Genomic DNA, 9,756 nt, shown 5'->3' on the forward strand with positions numbered 1-9,756 from the left:
ATAAATACCATATCATTCATAGCCATTCAACACACAAATTTCGAAACCCTTGCTGCAAATTTTCGAGAATTTCAGCAGCATTTTCTAGCCGAAACTCTGCCCAAATATCGTCCCAAAGTTAGCCTAAAAATCGAAGCCGAAGAGCCGTCCGAGCAAGAGCGAGAAGCGATCCAATTTCCGAAGCCAAACATCCACGTTTTTAGCAATTGAAAATACGGTAAGTGGGTTGTTTTAAATGCTTAAGATTTTGGTTTTATGCATATGAAATTTTCGGTTTTTTCATGTTCCGTTTTTAAAAGTTCGGTTGAGCACCGTCTCCCGTCTATACGATTTTATGAAATTTTGGTACGTTTATGTTTGGCACTGTGAGGACTCCCTGAAAATGGGTGGAATTCCAACATATGGCCCTCAACGGTGGGATAGAACCGTTTTATGGCCTCGCCCCCTTAGAGGATTAAAACTTAGGGACTGGCGTCAGTAAACCGTTAAAGGTGAAAAATCGCAGTGTTGTTATGTTACGGATACGATGTTACGTTTATGAAAAGCATGCTATATTTATATGTATGTTTCGAAAATGTTATAAAATCGTTATGTTGTGTTCAATATCCCTCATTTACTGAGTATTCACAAAATACTCACCCCCCTTACAACCCTCCCCAGATAAGCCCGAAGAACAGATTGAGGAGGAAGAATCCGAGCAGTTTTGGGGATGGTGAATGCTCAAGGAATTTGATCATGTTTAAGTTGTTATTATTTAGACTTGCGTTTCCGCATTAAACTCTGTCGTGTTATTTTATTTCGGTATTGTAAAGACGATTCCATTTTTTTATGGTATTTATGATATAAACTGGTTTTGGTTTATACTGTATTACGAGGCTTGTTGTTTAGCAATTATGTGATTGTTGAATAACGCCGGTGTCGACTAACCCTGGTCTCGGGGCGTGACAATATTTATCCTTATTTTAGAGTACCGATCGACTAGAAATTAGTTTAAAATATACAGTATGTTTATTAATGAGCATAGGGTATAATTTCGATCAAATTTTTATTCGGAAAATGTTTATTCGCTTATTCATTTATCTGAAATAAAATGGAGTGAGCATCTTAAAGTCCATGGCATTTACAAAGATGAACTTGAAATAAATTATCTATTGACTTGGTTTTCTGCCATAGCTGATTTACTTAGATAAGTGAAACGACATATATAATACATTTTAAAAGCTAAATCATTGAAGGGATATGGTATTCAAATTTATTTAGTTTATGCCAAATGTAGCAATCTGTTAAACTTAAATTTGTTGTGGAGATGCTAGTAAAAGTGGAGATGCTAGTAAAAACCAGTAGATGCTGGCTTAGTACAAAACCAGTAGATGTAAAATAGCAGAAAAACAGAAGCACTTGTATCGAGCTAAAGACCAGTAGCAGCACTTGTCAAGTACTGCTTCTTAGCTAAAATCATAACTAGAAGGGATACAAAACTCGAAATATACACTAACAGAATTTTGCATATCTCAAAGTCTTTAAATATTACCGTTGATCTATTAACGTGATACTAGCATTTACTGCTTCATTAAATGTTGTACGAAAACATTTAAGACGGTTTACCATTTTTAGTATGAACTGAGACTGATTGCTTTAATGTATTCTGCAGGGTCCATTTTCGGCAATAAAGCTGAACCACTGAAAAGTCAAAAAGAGACGTTCAGATTTTAACGTTGGATAAAGTCTATATATATGGATACGAAGCACTTTTCAAGAGAGAGAAGTGAAACGAATCTAAATCAAAGAATATCATTTGAGCATCGCTAGAACTTTCAGTCATCCCAAAAGCTCAACACTGGAAAAGCAGCACACGCTTCATTGCATACTCTTGATAATTGAGATCATATTGTGCTAGCTATTTTCGTTATATCTTCTCAAGCTATTCACTTCACTATTTCACTGATAGAAGAATTTGTAACTGGAAAAGAGTCTTTTCCAGAACTTAAGATCATTCAAGAAGTTGAGTTGTAAAACTAAGAGTTTCGATAGACGAAGGGTAAGTCCTGTTGAAGTGGGTGTGTACAACTGTTGTATTGTATTCACCAAAGTCTTTTAGTGATACCTTCTGGAAACAGAAGAAGGGGAGACGTAGAAGATTCATCTTCGAACTTCCAGAAACAAACCTTGTGCCATCTACTGTTTTTCTGTTTCACTATTTTTCACATACTAACCAACAGATCGTTTCCGCACATTATCTTGTGATCTGCTGATCTTTAAACTTGAACAAGAATCTGCTAGTATCTTTAACAGGACTCTAGCACATCATTCCAAAAAATTGGTTAAATTTGCCGTTGAGTTTATTCAACCCCCCCTTCTAAACTCAACACGATCCTCAACAAGTGGTATCAGAGCAGAGTTATTCTTGTTCTGAAAAATATTTAATAGACATGGCTCATTTCAGCAAAGTTCCAATGTTCTCAAAAGAAGATTTCGATGATTGGAAAATCAGAATGCACGCTCATCTTGCGGCTCAAGATGATGACATGTGGTATGTCATCACTGATGGTCCATTAAAGATCTTAAAGCCAAATCCAGCTATTGCTATCACCGAAGGTGCATCTCAGATGCTTGAAAAACCAAGATATGAATGGACAAGTGAGGACAAGAAGAAAACCAATCTTGACAACGTTGCGAAAGACATTTTATACAAGACACTCGACAAAAATACCTTCAGCAAAATCAAGATGTGCCATACTGCCAAGGAAATCTGGGAAAAATTAATTCAGATATGTGAAGGAAACGAAGAAACAAAGGAAAACAACTGTCTGTAGCCATGCAGAAGTTTGAGAATATGAAGATGAGGCTGGAGAAACTATGAATGAATTTGATGAACGATTCAGCAGCCTCGTCAATGAACTCTCAGCTCTTGGGAAAGACTTTGGCAATAGAGAAATTGCATTAAAGGTAATGAGAGGCCTACCCATAGAATGAGACGTCAAAACAATGGCAATGAGAGCTTCCAAGGATCTCAACAAGTTAGAACTACACGACTTGTTCTCGGATTTAAAGGCATATGAGTTTGAACTTGAAGTTCGAAGTGGAGAAGAGCCCTTAGCAAATCCACCAACCAAAGCTCTCGCAGCTACTGTTAACTCTATTACTACAGTTGCTCCAAGCTCATCTTCTGCTACTGCTTTAGAGAACACTTATGAGAGAAGTGCTGAACAAATAAGCAATGACGCAATGTCATTATTTGTTAAGAAGTTTTCCAGATTCATGAGAAAGAATCATAGAACATTTCAAAGTCCCAACTGCAATTTCAAAAAGGAATCATCACCTAGTGATATGGCATGCTTTAACTGTGGAAAAGTTGGACATTTTATTGCTGATTGTCCAAAACCAAAGAAGGATGACCAGAAAAAGAAGGGTGTCAAACGCAATGATAAAAAGACCAGAAGAGACAGAAAGGCAATGATTGCAGAAGAAAGTAAGTCCAAATGGGCAGAATCAAGTTCTGAATCTTCTGATTCTGAAAGCCATTCAAGTGAAAGTGATGAAGATGAGATCGAATGTCTGATGTCAAATACTGAGTCAACCTTGACATCCGGAGAGGTATTTTACTTTGACTCTGATGAATTTACACGCAATGATTTAGTCAAAGCATTACACGACATGGTAGAAGAGTATTCTAGACTTTCTCAATCCTTCGAGGAAGTTAACATTGAAAATCAGAACTTAAGAGATCAGAACAGTAAGTTAACTTGCTTGCAAGTAAACAGCTGTAATGATCTACAAGTTGAGATGAGTAAATTAAAAACTGAGAATGAAAGAGTAATAGCAGATTACCAGACGATGCTTTCGGAAAATCAGAAGCTATCGTTACTGGTGAATGCTTGGAACAAGTCCTCTATTTCACTCGAAAAGATGCAAGAGTTACAAAAACAATCTGGAGACAGGAGTGGTCTCGGATTTTGTAATAATGAAGGCACTTCTGAAACGAATACTAAGCCAAAACTGAATATGTGCAAAGGAAAGTACATTCACTTTGTGAAATCCATTGTGGTACAGAAACCAGAAGTACCTACTGCTTCAATTGAAATGAATGTAAATCAGATGAAAAACAGGATGCATTATGGTCTGGGTTATGTTAAACCTAAGGAAAGAGTTGACCAGAGTTCTGGATCCAGTAGAGGATTCAACTCAGGAAGACAATTTTTTATGAAGGTTAACAGCTACCAGTACTACAATTCTAGACCTGTTCAAAAGAGATACAGGACAGACAATAGAAACAGAAGGGAAGAACAACTTTTTAAGATGCATAATGTGAGAAATAACAGACCATTTGTTGCACACACCTCCATGTATACCCGAAGTACAAGAATTGTACAAATGTGGGTTCCAAAGGGACTAATAAGGCTTGGACCCAAATAGATTGGGTACCAGATAATAAAATTTGTGTTTGCAGCTACAGGTAAAGAAAACCAAGATCAGTAGCTCAACATGATATTTGGACAGTGGATTTTCCAGACATATGACTGGACAGAAAAGTCTACTATCAGAAATAGTGAGTTGTGCTGGTCCAGAAATAACCTTTGGGGACAACTCAAAAGGTAGAACCGTGGGTAAGGGTAAGATTATCCATGGTAACATCACTATTAAGGATGTGCTCTTAGTTGAAAATCTTTGTTATAACTTGATCAGTATTAGTCAATTATGTGATAGTGGTTTTTCAGTAGCATTCCAGAAGCACACTTGCACAGTCAAAAATGCTGATGACTTTACTGTTCTAACCGGAGTTAGAAAAGGCAACACCTATAAAATTTCATGGAACATAGATCATATCATTGCTCCTACATGTTTAGTTGCATCTCTAAGTGATAAACACTGGCTGTGGCACAAGAGGTTGAATCATCTGAATTTCAAGTCTATCAACAATCTCAAAAAGCAGAACTTAGTCGACGGATTGCCAGACATAAAATTTGTTAAGAATCATGTATGTTCTGCATGTCAACTTGGTAAGCAAGTAAGATCTAACTTCAAAAATAAAGGCAGCAAATCATCCTCAAGATGTTTAGAATTATTACATATTGACTTATTTGGTCCAATCCCTATCATAAGCTTAGGGGGAATGAGATACACCCTTGTTGTTGTTGATGATTTCTCTAGATTTACTTGGGTAATTTTTCTTGCTGGAAAAGATCAAACCAGTAACCTCCTGATCAAACTTCTGAAAAAGATTCAAAATGAAAAATCATTTTCTGTCATTAGAATCAGAAGTGATCGATGTACTGAATTTACTAACAAGATTCTTGAGATATATCTAGATGAACAGGGCATTCATCATGAATATTCAGCTGCCAGGACGCCTCAACAAAATGGAGTAGCTGAGAGGAGAAATAGAAAACTTAAAGAAGCTGCTAGAACAATGCTAGCAGATGCAGACATCTCTCAGCGCTTCTGGGCATAAGCTATTAATACAGCTTGCTACACACAAAACAGAACGATGATCAACAAGAGAAACAATCAGACTCTGTATGAAATATGGAAAGGAAGTAAACCGAACGTATCTTACTTTCATGTTTTCGGTTGTAGATGCTTTGTGCACAATAATGGCAAAAATCATTTAGCTGCTTTTGATTCAAAATCTGACACTGGTTTATTTCTTGGATATTCAGCAGTTAGTAAGGCTTTTAGAATTTTCAATAATAAAACTCTTAATGTTGAAGAATCTATTCATGTTGTCTTTGATGAAGACAGCAGTGTTCCCGAGATTACTAACATATCTAATTTAAGTAAAAGATTAGACAGGATTTATCTGGAATTAGACAGTGAAGATGATGCAGAAGCAAGTCAAGGATATTCAAAATCCAGAACCAGACATTCACACTCCAAAACCAGCAGCTGATACTCCAGAACCAGCAGCTGACATTCCAGAACCAGCAGTCGATACTCCAAAACAATCTACTGCCTTATATGAAGACAATCTAAATCCTTTTATTTGGAGAAAATCTCATCCTCCATCTTTGGTAATTGGAAATCCAGCAGCTCCACTAAGGACTAGAAGACAGATGATAAATGAATACATGCATGCTGCTTTTATTTCTCAAGATGAACCAAGGAAGATTGAAGAAGCTCTTCTGGATCCCAGTTGGATAGAAGCTATGCAAGAAGAGCTGAATCAATTTGAGAGGAATAAAGTTTGGTTTCTAGTACCTAGACCTTCTCACCAAGCTATCATTGGAACTCGGTGGGTATTCAGAAACAAACTAAATGAGGAAGGAACAGTTGTAAGAAACAAAGCAAGACTGGTTGCACAATGATTCAGACAAGAAGAAGGAATATACTATGATGAAACCTTTGCACCAGTAGTTAGGCTCGAAGCTATCAGAATATTCTTAGCCTTTGCTGCTTTCAAAAACTTCAAAGTATATCAAATGGATGTAAAGAGTGCGTTTCTTAATGGTCTACTACAAGAGGAAGTCTATGTTGAACAGCCTCCAGGTTTTTCTAATCATTTGTTACCAAATCATGTTTTTAAATTATATAAAGCATTGTATGGTCTGAAACAAGCACCTAGGGCTTGGTACGACACACTTTCACAATTTCTCATTAATCATGGTTTCACCGTTGGTACTGTAGATAAGACTTTGTTAACCTTAGCCAAAAACAAACACATATTGTTAGTTCAGATTTATGTTGATGATATCATATTTGGGTCAACTAACCCCAAATTATGTGCAAAGTTTGCTAAGTTAATGCAGGACCAGTTCGAGATGAGCATGATGAGAGAATTAACATTTTTCTTAGGACTTCAAATCAAGCAACTTGACACTGGAATCTTCATAAACCAAACTAAGTATACAAAGGAACTACTGAAAAAGTTTGGGATGGAAACATGTTCTGCTGCTTCCACTCCTATGAGCTCATCTACTAAACTTGATAAAGATGAAGGGGGAATTTCAGTAGAGGTAACTCAGTATCGTGGTTTGATTGGTTCATTGTTATACCTTACTGCCAGTAGACCAGATATCATGTTTGCTGTTTGCATTTGTGCTAGATTTCAATCAAACCCTAAACAATCACATTACATTGCTGGTAAAAGAATTTTAAAATATCTTAAGGGTACTCAAAATGTAGGCCTCTGGTATCCCAAGGACTCGTCGTTTAATCTTATTGGATACTCAGATGCTGATTATGCAGGATGTAAACTGGATAGAAAAAGCACAAGTGGTTTTTGTCAATTTCTTGGTGATAGGTTGATCTCCTGGTTTAGCAAAAAGCAGACTTCCATAGCCACGTCTACTGCAGAAGCTGAATATCTTGCTGCTGGAAGCTGTTGTTCTCAAATACTTTGGATACAGCAACAACTCAAAGACTATGGAGTTCAAGCCTCTGAATAACCAATATTTTGTGATAATACCAGTGCAATTGCTATATCACATAATCAAGTACTCCATTCCAGAACTAAGCACATTGATATCGGACATCATTTTATCAGAGATCATGTGCAAAAGAAGAACATTCGTCTGGAATACATTCCTACTGATCAGCAAGCAGCAGACATTTTTACAAAACCTCTGCTTGAGAATAAGTTTTCTTACTTTCGAAATACACTTGGATTAATAGATTTAACTTGATTATTTATCATCATCTGATATTATGGCTTAACTTTTCCTCTGTGATTATTCAGTTTTTAATTTTGCAGAAGGTAAAAGCTGAACAATAGAGATAATCAGTAGACATAAAATTTCATTAAAAATAATAGAAGCGGGGGCGTACATTTCTCACTTCTGTTTTAACGTAAACTCTCCAGAATGCCAACCAAGTGGTCAGCTCTCCAGTAGAGGTACGTAGAAACTCCTCTGAAAAAGCAATCTTTTTCAGAGTCTTTTGCTCCTTTAAGAGCATGAGAAGGTAGACGCCATCATCAGAGACGACGTCTGCACTATCAGCACTATGGAGACGTCGATAATATTTCTTCATCATTAACAACTCCTTGGTGGAAGATGCTCGCCCACTCTCGAAGGAGGACTTAAGCTCCTGGATTTTAGTCCAGGTAGCAAGTGTCTTCTTCAGCACTTTGTCTTCTATTGCTTTCTTTCTTGCAGCGGTCACCTCCCTCATGAACTCATCAGCCAAATCAGGACTATTATCTCTTGCCATTTCTCTTAAAGAATGATTATCTGGTTTACCCCATGTTCATATTTATAGATGAAAATCAGGCAACAAAGCTCGAGAAAGTCTTGACTACAGTAGATATATATATGAAACATCCCATATCAAGCTATCATCGGTTCAGTTACCAAGTATTTTCATTTAATAATTGCACTAATTTAGGTAGAACTTTATTCTGATCTTCTGTGATTTTGTGTCAGATGCAGAAGGTATTTTGTCTCATTAACAAAACAAGGCTTTCTTCAGTTTCCAGTAGAAGCTATCATAAGACGACTTACTTCCTTCTGAACTTAATCATTTATTCATTTTATTCTTCTAACATTGAGTTGTTTGCAGAAAGGAATAAAGGAACATCAAGTACTTCAACTGAAATTTTATTAGAAATTTTCCAGTACATTAAACAAAGCGAAAGTTACAGAAATTTCAAGACAATCGAAACGTCTTCTGAAATTCTAGACTAATCAAGCTTATGTCTTCAGTAATATCAGCAGCTTGTAGTATTTTTGCAAAGTACTTCAGCAGAAGAAGGAGAGTCTTTTTTGAAAAGAATCCAGCAAGCTTAGGTCTTGCAAAGAATCTAGCAAGCTAGGGTCTTGTCAGCACAAATGTATAATCAGATACTTTACAGGGCATTATAGATGATATTAGCATTATCGATCCACCAGCACTGTCTTATTGCATTAGCATGCTTCTGGAAGGGATCGATGCTACATATCAATCTCAATGTAAGCAAACAATCTTTTTGATTGTTAATATTACAACTCCAGGAGTATGATCCAAGGATTATTATGTGCAGAACGACTTTTTCCAACATCTTCTTAGAAATCGCAGCAAGCTGTCTTCTGAACATTCTTGCTTCTGCTTCCGGATCAGTTGTTACCTCTTCTTTCATTTGATTTTTATGTTTACTTAACCTTGTTTAACCCTTGCAGGTATTTATAGTGATATTCAAAGGAGATAAGGATCCTTGCGACTGTTCAAATTCAACGGTTTAAATTGAAAGATTGCCAAGATTCGTTTAGTATTTAATATCCATTACTACTGCATTAATTGAGGGGGAACATCTTTATGGCATTTATATTAGAAACTGATTTGTCTTTTCGATAAAACAGTATACCTACTAGAAGTTGTTGAAGTGCTGCATTTGTTTCAGCATCTTATCCACTTCCAGTAGATATTATCATAAAATGACAAATCAGCTTCTGTTTATTTAGCAACCGCCTCGGACAGCCTGCCAATTTTTAAAATATTTTAAAATGAGTAGAGTAACTGAAACTTTTGCCTCTCTCTCTTCTAACATATCGACACGTGTCCCTATGTTCACTGACGGCTGTATATTTTGCTTTAACCGTTCATTTTTTTTACTACGCTTTACGAACTCAGATTATTTCCTTGTCTCTACTGCTAACATACTTCTATTCTCTTTCAAATTTAGAAATGGCCGCAGCATATACGTTGAATGCTTATCAGGTTAATTTTGCTTCTGTTCTCACTATTAAGGATGAGAATCTTGTCAAGATGTTCAAATCATTGGAAAAGTCTGGGCTTCGAATATTCTTGGAATCGCCTGCTATTATCTACAAGTCTGTTCTTCTGGAT

The sequence above is a fragment of the Primulina tabacum genome, chromosome 12 (assembly GCF_025594145.1).
Source record: "Primulina tabacum isolate GXHZ01 chromosome 12, ASM2559414v2, whole genome shotgun sequence".
NCBI classification, from domain to species: Eukaryota; Viridiplantae; Streptophyta; class Magnoliopsida; order Lamiales; family Gesneriaceae; genus Primulina; species Primulina tabacum.